At 38.2% G+C, this 11,815-nt stretch overlaps 1 protein-coding gene across 1 annotated transcript in view; it reads left to right on the plus strand.

The window, feature by feature from the left end:
- CD80 (CD80 molecule) overlaps positions 1 to 3,624 on the plus strand; it is a 48,037-nt gene extending 44,413 nt beyond the window's left edge. Inside the window, 1 exon segment of the mRNA XM_072613925.1 lies at positions 2,305 to 3,624. The gene's annotated coding sequence lies outside the window, so the exon portion shown is untranslated.
- Positions 3,625 to 11,815: the final 8,191 nt, after the last annotated feature.

Consider the following 11,815-nt stretch of genomic DNA (forward strand, 5'->3'; position numbering starts at 1 on the left):
AGGAAGCTTTACATGGCAAAGTTACCTTTCCAGCATTCTTAATAAGTTCAAAATGAGGACAGCTTATGTTATCAAAATAGTAGAATGAATGTTCAGAAGACTCACCACCTCTGAAAGTGGCTCAGTGCTGCTGACTTTGGGAGCAGCAGTGTGGTTAATGATACGGTAGATCATCTCATCTTCAAATATAACATTAATAGTAGCTTAGAATATGACAACAGCTTTGTATTTTCAAAACACTTCCACGCATTTTGTTGGGTTTGATCATTACAACATCTGCAGTGCAACATGATGTCAAGCACACTAGACTTGGCATTAAGCAACATCTGCCTAAAACACCTACTAACTTTATGACTATCAACATTTCTCTTAGCTTGTACTTTTTCATTTGAAAAATGAAGATAATAATACTTCTGAGAATCAAATGAGATGATACATTTAAAACACCTTGAAAACTTTAAAACTGTATGTAAATGTAAACAATTTTAATTTACATATTTTATTTTTAACATCACACCCATTCACCAAACCATCTCATGTTAAAACAAAAAAAAAAACCCAGTTCAACAAAACTAGCTGTAGCATTTGGAAACTTCCTAATGATGCTACAGATCCCTCTATAAAGCCTTTCTAGACTAATAATCCATTCAACTGGGAGCTTTTCCTCTTAACTCCTATAGTAGGGTTTGCCTACACTTATTTATTATTTTGTACTGTTAGTGTTGACCAGTATATGCCTTATTTTTCCCAATTTGACTATTAGTTCCTTGAATTAACATTAACAAGAGTTAATGTCCTACACGCTTTTGATCCCCCATAGCACTTAGCACAGTATCTTTTTAAAATAACATTTTATGAATGTTTTATCTTCATCTATTTCCCAACGTATCCCTCTAACCCCACCTTCCCAGAAAACCATTCTTAGTAAGAAAGAGGGGGGAAAGTAATTCAGCAAAACTATACCACACATTGAAAAAGTCTCACATTATATGCAATATCTCCCAGCTCTGCAAAGAAATGGAGGCTAACACAGTGTCTTAATTGCAGTAAGTGTTTGCTTAATATATATTTGATTGATTAAATAATAAAAGTTTTAAGTAAACTGTTACACAAGATCCAAGATGCTATAATTAGTTTTCCTCAGTAGATTCTTTAGTCATCAAAATAAATAATGCAATTCCTTTCTTCCAGGCTCACACTCTAATTCTATAACTTTTCATTTGTTCTTTGTAAATTTAGGTTTTGAATTTGAAATTTTACTTTAAAAAAAGTCACTAAATTCTACATACTCTTGAACTGAGTAATGCCACTGCTAACTATATACTCCAAAGAAGTCAAAGAGAAGGAATCCACATGCACAAAAATATTTATAATGGCACTTATTGTGGTAGCGAAGAACTATAGAATATAGAACCATAGAATAACGCTTCTTAACTATAGAGGATATGCCCATCAACAGCTGAAAAAATTGTAGTATGTGAATGTAATGGAATGTTATGATCCTAGAAACAAAAAATAAGAATTCAAAAATACTTGAGAAGAATTGTATGAACTGATGCAGAATGAAATTGAAGAAAACCTGTTCACATGATGACCGCAGTAATATATAAACATTAAAAGGCTTCAGAACTCAGATAAGTGTTGTAGACAATTGCAACTTCAGAGGGCCAGTGGTGCACTAATGTTTCCTGTATCTCAGCAGAGAGGTAGTGGACAATAGCTGTTGAAAGAGGCATTTATTTGCCAATATGGTCAATGTGTTCATTTGCTTCATTTGGCCATATTTATTTGTTATAAGGGATGGTTCTATTGAAGAAGAGGGTAATTGGGAAGTGACAGTGATATGAAAAAGTACTGACATTTTTAAAAGGGGAAATTTTTTTTGAATTTTCAATTCTATATTCTCTTTCTCTACTTCCTCCAACATTCATTGAAAAAATAATAGATATGATTTTATGTGTGTGTGTGTGTGTGTGTAGTCATGCCAAACATTAGCCATGTAAAAAAAAAAAAGCAAGAAAAAACATGCTTCAATCTGCACGAAGAATTCATCAGGCCTCTCTCTAGAAGTAGACAGCATTTTTTAAAAATCATGAGTCCTTTGAAATTGTTGTGAATCATTATATTAATCAGAGTCATTCACTATATTGCTGTTATCATGTACAATATTCTGGTTCTGTTTACTTTACTTTGCATCAGTTCATATAAGTCTTCCCAGGTTTTTCTGAAACTGTCTAAAAAAGGGTAAATTTTTTAAAACTTAAATTTAGGGTTTTGAGTTCTAATGTTTCTTTGTCTTCTCAGGTCCCACCTGGCTTTTCTTCAGAATGTCTTGATGTCCATCCGGACCGTCCTCATGGCTACCCTGGATTTATTTACTCTCTAATTCTTGGATGCCTCTCCACCTCCTCTCAGTGGCTTCTCAAAGGGAAGAAAATAGAAGAGGGCAGAGGAAGCAGAAGAACTTCTGGTCACTTTAACCAGCTACATTTATTTTGGAATTTGTAAGAACTAGAAAGAAACTGGGACATTCTCCAGTGTGTCTCAATTCATAAAGAGGGCAACTAGGGAAACTAGAGGGCCCAAGAAAATCAGTTCAAGGTCACATTAAGAACCAAGAGTTTCTGGCTGCTGCCCCAGAGCTCCTTTCACTACAGTATCTTATCTATCATCAAAGAGAATTTCAGTTGATCTGGTTACTGAATTAAGTCCTGGGGAGATGTGTATATTGCTGCTAAGGAGATAAAAATGCAGTATATGAGACTGTGCGTCTTATATTTGGGTTTTTTTTTTTTAAATCATGGAGACAGTTCCTTTTTCACTGTTCTCCTTTGCTGCCTACCTTTCTTCTATTACAACTTGCCCCCCAGGGCCTAGGAAAAAGTGGCAGAACAGTCTCAAGCTTCTGAAATATTCAAGATCTTAGTGTATTAAATGTCTGGAGGGGCCAAATTCAGCACTGAGGATCAGGGCAGATCCAGGATCCAAGTATTCTGACACACCTCTAGTTCATATTGGACTGACAGTTTTCCATAAATGGCTTTATGCCATATTTTAACTTGTTTATGAAACATTTTTATGAGAGTTCTCATTTATGGTATTAATAAATTTAGGATTATTATTATTATTTGTTAATGTATATGACTTTTTTATACATATGTAGTGTGTTTAATAACACATCTTTGAGAAAAGGAAGAAAGTGGTCAGAGGTCAGATAGCAATAGCTTCATGGGAAACATTCTGAAGACTTCATGGGATCCTCTCAGGTCTCCCCCTTAAACTTTTTGCTGACCAAAAAAGTCATGTTGAAAGAAGGGAGAAGGGACAAAGAGAAATTTTTTTTTCCAGTTTTTCTCAATTCTAGAACCAAAAAAGGGTGCTCTCTGGTGACTTGTGTTGTGTTACTTTAAGATTCGAGTTTCATTTTCTTATGAAACTTATGAAAGCTTGATTCTAACAGTGGTAGTCCTTGCTAACAAGCCACTCGCTGTTCAAGGTCTCACCCTTTAGGCATATGTAGACAGGTGAATGGGTATGTAAGGGTTAAGGTAAGAACTTTGTGCCTGTGTCTTATTTTATTGTTTAAAAAAAATGACAGTGAAATAAAATGGAAATGTCAGAGTATTTTCAGTTTTCTATTTCACTGGTAAAGTAAGAACTTGGACCCAAAGTCCTAGCTGTTTTAACCACAACTCTTCCTTACCAAGTGGTCATTTCTCAGTATAGCTTAGACTAATGAACTAAAATATTTTGCAGCTATTCATTATTTTATCTAGATCCCACCCTCTTAAAAAATAAATGTGGAATGGCCTTTATTAAATTTTAATGTGCATATATTTTAAACACACTTCTCAGTCTTTCCAACGTAAGTTAACAGAATGAAGTAGTCTTTCTCTTTGTAAATGGGAAATATTTCCCAGTTGCAGGTGGGTAGTAGACAAATTTTCTCAAATTTGAATTTTAAAATATATTTACAGTGAACAACAAAACAGTACTGAGATGCAATGAAATAGAAAGGAAGGAAACAATTATTAAGTACCCACTAGATGCTAGGCACTGTGCTAAGTGCTTTACAGGTATTATCTCATTTGATTAGGTAAGATAACATCGTAAAGGGCTTAAATGCAGTGCCTGACACATGGTGGGCACTTAATAAATGCTAGTTATTTTTATTATTATTGTGTTATTCACTTTCATAATAACCTTGGGACATAGGTGCTATTATCCCCATTTTGCAGTTGAGGAAACTGAGGCAAACAGAGGTTAAGTAATTTGTCCAAAATTATGCACCTAGTAAGTATCTAGACTGGATTTGTACTCAGGGCTTCCTGACTCCAGTCCCAGGGCTCTATCCACTGTACCTTCTAGTTACCCCTATTTAAAAAATAAAACTAAATAAATAGTTATGCTGCAGAGTGGGCCACTTAGGTTCAAGGCAACTTGTCTGCTCTAACTTGCGCACCTTGACATTTTTAAATCATTGACGCTGACAGAAGCATTGCTAATATGCTCACAAGATTCATGGGAGACATCAAGACAGGAGAGAAAACTTATCTATTACATGGCAGTTGGTATCCAAATAGAGTTGACATCTCAAGAGGCTGGAATAACCGTCAAATTTAGTAAGATGACATTTCATAAATATACAGCTCGCTTCTTTGCTTCAAAAAATCATCTATACAAGTACAAGATGGAGGAGCTAGGGTTCATGTGAAAAGATCTGATTTTAATGGACTCAAAATAAGTTGACAGTGACATGCATGGATCCATAGTCTTAGGTAGCTTTAAGAGAAGTAATGTGTCTCAAATGAGGAAAGTAATCACTCATCCCCTTGGTCTCTTCTTGCCAGAATACATCTGGAATGTTATAATCCATGGGATATTTTAGGAGGGACATTGACAAACTGGAGTATGTCTAAAGAAGTACAACTAGGATGGTCAGGGAAATTGAAATCATGTCACATAAGGGTCAAGTTGAAAAACTAGGATTATTAAGCTCAGGAAAAAAGTTTTAGGGAGGATATGATAGTTGTAGCTCCACCAATGAACTATTCTGCTAACTCATCATGGAAAGGAGACAACTTTGGATTCTCAGTGACTATGGCAGCACAACACAGTTGTGGTTAGTGGGGTAGGGTAGTTCCCACCAATCCTAGAGATGACAGATAAATCTATTGTCCAAGGATTGGCCTAAGGTAAGACAAGCTCATCAGAAGGTTAGCCACCAAACAATAAAAATTTTCTCTCATATAAACTCTCAAAAATCACCTATAACATTTTAGAGGGATTGCCATCTGCTTCAGTGAAAAAAAGTACCTACTCAGGAGACATTACGGATCCTTAAAGCATTAGAGCAGGATTGTTCTCATATATTTGTAGTATCAAAATATGAACTATGGGTGGATATTACTGGGAGGCAGGAATTTCCTCCTTATATTGGGCTAAAACATAGATAATTAGAGCTCTCCAAGAACAGAATGAGCGTATTTTTAAGATAGTGAGTTCTCCATCTCTGACTATATCCAGAGACTGAATGGCAATTTGTCAGAAATAATCAAGGATTCATGATCCACTTAAGAATGTGAACATGAAGGTCCTATACACCTGTAAAATGTGTTGATTGTGACATCATTAACCCTAGGAAGTGCAAATATGTTTTAAAACTCAAAATTAAAGGCTTTAAACTTTAAAAATTAAAAGACTTTAACCTTTTCTTGAGTTGAGATGTGATTAAAGTTTTCCCTTTATAAAATGAGGAAAAATATTTATAGTTGACCTACATTCTGTGAATAGCCATTAGAAAATGAGTAGGGATATAGGTTTTAGGCATTAAAGTGTGATAAATACAACACAGGTACAATTTTATTACGCTAGTCAGAGCTCACTGTCTAGGGTTGTGGGATGATGATGATGATGATGATGATGATGATGATGATGATGATGATGATGATGGAAGGGATCTTCCAAGTCATAGTCTAAGACATTCTGAGAAATAATCTCTCCAGTCTTGATTTGTGAGGATTAGGTTTGTTTCAATGAGGTGGGATGTTCATCCCAAGCTGTTAAAGCATCTGACTCCCATGCCAAGTGTAGTCACAGTTTCACCAAAGGAAGTGTCTTGCTTTCTCTCCCTCTCCAAGGCCAAGTCTCACCCTTTAAAGGCTTGATGCCATTTGGATACTCTACTGCCACCATGTGGTTGGTGATCAGGAAGCTCAATTTCCACAGTGGCAGTAGTCTCCATACCTTCCATTTCCCATTCTCATCTCTAACTAGGGTTGGCACTTTATTTTTTATTGTAGGCCCACTATCCTAATGATGCCCCTAACTACAAATCTGTATCTCTGTCCCCCTGACCTCCACGAGTTTGGATGACCACTTTCACTCTAAAGTGGCTTTGTTTTCTTACCTTTGCTCAAAGAACAGAAAATTGAGGTGGGTGGGGAGGGGACTGGGAAGGAATAGCAGATTTCTGGGTTTAAAATCCACATTCTGGAGGAAGTGAGGCAAGTCAAAGGATTAAAATTGTAACAGAAGTGCACATCTGGAGGCAATTCTTAATTCTTAGGCTGTATGTAATATGTGTTATCTATGTAACTATATGAAATACTGAAATATCTAGGAAAATAAAAACATGAAGTCATTTATCCTTCAGAGTACTCATCTTCAGCTTTTTTTCTGATGGAAGAATATTTTCCTATTTAATAAAACTATCTTCAAAAAAGGGTTAAATTTTAGTCCTAGTGGGAGGGCTATGGCTAGTTGCACACAGAAATGATGACTAGATTGCCAGCAAACAGCCAATTGTGAACAACTTATGAATAATGGCAGAATTCACCAAACAAGGCCTCCTAGGAAAGCATGGTGAAAAAGAACCAAAACGAGACCTAGCAAACATTTTGATGGGAAGTAAAATGGTGCAAACAATCCTTCCTCTATCAATCAATTCAACAAGCATTTACTAAGCAATTACCACATGCTAGGCTGTGTTTGTCCTTTGTTTTCAAAGAAGACCATGACATTGCAGAAATGATAACACGACTTGCACTTGACTTTGTTTTGAGTGAAGGAGGGCTGTGCAGGTCACCAGCCTTACTTCTCCCTTCTGAGCCATCTGGATCCAGTGACCAGATATTCATCAGGATGACTGGAGATGGCCCAGGATGCAATGGGAGACCTTGGCCTTTTCAGGTACCCCCTTAGAGTGAGGTAAGGCCATTTAGTGAATAAGCCTCTCTAAGAAGTAATCAGGGAATCCTGGGGATACAAAGACCAAAGCCCAGAAGGAGCTTATATTTAATAAAAGACATGTGTAACTATTGGGTAGATCCAGAATAAATACAAAGTAATTTAGGGAGGAAGGGATCAGAAAAGACTTCATGTAGACAGTCATGCTTGAGTCATCATGACGTTCTAGAAAGTAAAGGATTCTAAGCTTCCCTCATTTATTTGCTTTTATGACGGTGGAATTCTCACTTAATACAAACTAAAATTCTGAATGTACTCTGTCTTAGATCCTCTGCTTCGATTCTAAGGTCCAGTTACACTTCCCTAATCCGATCAGTTACCAAGTTGTTAGTTTTGCCTCTATATCTCCTGTCTGTATGAAGGAATGAGCATTTATTTGTTCAGTGTTTATTATGAGCAAAGTGCTATGCTAAGTGCTAGGGACACAGACAGAAAAGATACAGTCCATTAGGATCCTAGAATGAGAACCTGAAGAGACCTTGGAGGCCAAATCTGATCTTCTCATTTTACATGAGGAAACCGAGGCTCAAGGAAGGGAAGTGACTTGCTTGGACACCAAATCCTTCTCTTCACTCACACACCACCAGCCAAGTTCAGACTCTAACCACCTTCTGGTCTACTTCTAATTGGTTTCCCTAATTCTAGTCTCTCCCTTTTCTAATCCAGTTGCCAAAATAATCTTCCTGCAGCATAGCTATGACCTTGCCATTCCTCTACTAAGAAACTTTCAATGACTCCCATCTGGCTATAGGATAAAATATAAATTCCATAAGCCTGGTTGTGTTGAGACTTTAGTAGATCCAGCAGGCCACAGACCTGACCATGTTCCTTCCCATCTCTTACTTTTTTGAGTTAACTGAAGCACCTGAGCTCCCTTTTCTCTCCTCTTCATCTCAAAATCTACTGACATCTTCCCTCGGTCTCTCCTCCTTTCCCAGATTCTGGCAATGAGGTGGGCCTCCTTGCCAAGGTCATATCTTCCCCATGTGGAATTTTAATCCCATTCCCCCCCACATTCTTCAGCAGACTGCCTCCTCCATGATCCCCCTCCCTCTCTTGTTAATCTCTAAATTTCTACCTATTGATTTCAAATATGCCCAATTCTCCCTCATCCTTCACCAGACACTGCCATCCCCTTCAAGCTTTCATCCTTTATTTGTCCTCCCTTTTTCAGTCACACTCCTAGAAGTAGGCTATACTTGTTACTACATCTCCTCTCACTAACGCTGTGTGATCTGGCTGTGAACTTTATCATTCAACTCAAACTGTCCTCTCCAGAATGATTTTGTTTTCTTATCTCATCCTTCTCCACTTTGTTGCTTGATCTGACAATGCCTACCATGGGCTCCTTTTAAGAAAAGTCTCAAAGATGGCAGAGTAGAAAGACATACATAGGGAGGCTGCCCCCACACAGCCCATAAAACACCTGTAGAGAGGGACTCTCAACAAATTTTGGAGCAGCACAAGTGGAGAACAACAGAGTGGAGGAGATTTCTAGCGCAGGGTGACCTGATAGGCCTACGGGAAATGTCAGTTGCACCAGACAGAGCAAAGCATGGAGCCCAGCCCAGCCTTGGCCATGCGGCATGGCATGACTCTGGGAGGAGGCCACCTCAGAGGCAGAATCTCCAGTCACAGGAGGGGGTCCTCAAATCCCTCAACCCACAGGCACCAAAAATCAGTGATGGGGTTTTTCAGCTGCCGGGAAGGGAGAAGGGCCTTCCCATAGCTCTGGCCTCAGGCTGCGGCCACAGAGGCCACATGGAACAGGCAGCAGCAGTTCCCACCTCAGCTCCTACAGCAGCCTGAATCCATTGTTGGATTGTAAAACCCCTGGGGGCACTGAGAAGCTAATTATTACCTCAGCCCTACATAGAGGCCGTGAGGGAACTGGTCTTTGTCTCCCACTGAATGGTGGTCCTACCCCCACAGCTTCACTGAATCCCAGCCCCCCAGTGCTGGCTTGGTGGAACTGGAGGCCAGGTGGCACTGGAGGCCAGGTGGCTGTGGAGAGGAAACTGCTAAGATTCTGGGTACAAAAATCTCTTCCTGCTTCCAGACTTGTGTACATGCTTGATTGTGCCACCTTGGAGGAACTGAGATCTTACAGATTCCCAGAGCATACCCTACTCCTGACAAAGGACCCAAAAATCAAGTAACTGGTTGGGAAAATGCCCAAAAAAAGGGGAAAAAAATAAGACTACAGAAGGTTACTTTCTTGGTGAAGAGGTATCTCCTCCCATCCTTTCAGATGAGGAACAACAATGCTTACCATCAGGGAAAGACATAAAAGTCAAGGCTTCTATATCCCAAACATCCAAAATAAATATTCAATGGGCTCAGGCCATGGAAGAGCTCAAAAAGGATTTTGAAAAATAAAGTAAGAGAGGTGGAGGAAAAACTGGGAAAAGAAATGAGAGACATGCAAGAAAAGCATGAAAAGCAGGTTAACACCTTGCTAAAGGAGACCCAAAAAGATGCTGAAGAAAATAACACTTTGAAAAATAGGCTAACTCAACTGGCAAAAGAAGTCCAAAACGCCAATGAGGAGAAGAATGCTTTCAAAAGCAGAATTAGCCAAATGGAAAAGGAGGTTCAAAAGCTCACTGAAGAAAATAGTTCTTTCAAAATTAGAATGAAACAGATGGAGGCTAATGACTTTATGAGAAACCAAGAAATCACAAAACAAAACCAAAAGAATGAAAAAATGTAAGATAATATGAAATATCTCATTGGAAAAACAACTGACCTGGAAAATAGATCCAGGAGAGACAATTTAAAAATTATGGGACTACCTGAAAGCCATGATCAAAAAAAGAGCTTAGACATCATCTTTCATGAAATTATCAAGGAAAACTGCCCTGAGATTCTAGAACCAGAGGGCAAAATAAGTATTCAAGGAATCCACCGATCACTGCCTGAAAGAGATCCAAAAAGAGCAACTCCTAGGAACATTGTGGCCAAATTCCAGAGTTCCCAGGTCAAGGAGAAAACATTGCAAGCAGCTAGAAAGAAACAATTCAAGTATTGTGGAAATACAATCAGGATAACACAAGATCTAGCAGCTTCTACATTGAGGGATCAAAGGGTGTGGAATATCATATTCCAGAAGTCAAAGAAACTAGGACTAAAACCAAGAATCACCTACCCAGCAAAACTGAGTATAATACTTGAGGGGAAAAAATGGTATTTTAATGAAATAGAGGACTTTCAAGCATTCTTGATGAAAAGACCAGAGCTGAAAAGAAAATCTGACTTTCAAACACAAGAATCAAGAGAAGTATGAAATGGTAAACAGCAAAGAGAAATCATAAGGGATTTACTAAAGTTGAACTGTTTACATTCCTACATGGAAAGACAATATTTGTAACTCTTGAAAACTTTTTTCAATATCTGGGTAGTTGGTGGGATCACACACACACACACACACACACACACACACAGCACAGGGTGAATTGAATAGGATGGGATCATATCTTTAAAAAATGAAATTAAGGGGTGAGAGAAATATATTGGGAGGAGAAAGGGATAATTGGAATGGGGCAAATTATCTCTCAGAAAAGAGGCAAGTAAATGACTTTTCAGTGGAGGGAAAAGTAGGGAGGTGAGAGAAAAAACATGAAGCTTACTCTCATCACATTCGACTAAAGGAAGGAATAAAATGCACACTCATTTTGGTATGAAAACTTATCTTACAATACAGGAGAGGGGGGAGAAAGGGATAAGCACGATGGGGGGGATGAGGGAAGGGAGGGCAATGGGAGTAGGGAGCAATTAGAAGTCAACACTCTTGGGGAGGGACAGGGTCAAAAGAGAGAGCAGAAGAAATGGGGGACAGGATAGGATGGAGGGAAATATAGTTAGTCTTACAGAACACGACTATTATGGAAATCATTTGCAAAACTACACAGATATGGCCTATATTGAATTGCTTGCCTTCCCAAAGTGAATGGGTGGGGAGGGAGGGAGGAAGAGAAGTTGGAAGTCAAAGTTTTAGGAACAATTGTTGAGTATTGTTCTTGCAACTAGGAAATAAGAAATACAGGTAATGGGGTACAGAAAGTTATCTTGCCCTACAGGACAAGAGAAGATGGGGATAAGGGAAGGAAGGGATGTTTGAAGGGAGGGCAGATTGGTGATAGGAGTAATTAGAATGCTCAGCGTTTTGGGGGGGAGGGTAGAAATGGGGAGAAAATTTGGTACCCAAAATTTCATGGAAATGAATGTTGAAAACTTAAATAAATTTTTAAAAAAAATTTTAAAAAATTTACTGCACAAGAAATGGTATCATTTAAAAGGTAGCTGGCATACTGTATTTTCCAATGGTGATATAGTGCTGACCTTGGTGTTGTACAATTAGAGTTTGAACCCCAGCTTAGCTACTAGATTAAATGTGCCAATAACTATTCTTTTTTGCATGATTTTTTTTATATTTAAAATAACTGGTCTGGATTAGGTGACCACTAAGTAATTGTCTGATTTTTAATTTATGATTTTCTGACTCAAACTCTAGTTTTGTCATTTTATAATAAAGAGAAAAATTTTCATGACCAAAATCTTCTCACAC

The sequence above is a fragment of the Notamacropus eugenii genome, chromosome 5 (assembly GCF_028372415.1).
Source record: "Notamacropus eugenii isolate mMacEug1 chromosome 5, mMacEug1.pri_v2, whole genome shotgun sequence".
Classification (NCBI taxonomy): Eukaryota; Metazoa; Chordata; class Mammalia; order Diprotodontia; family Macropodidae; genus Notamacropus; species Notamacropus eugenii.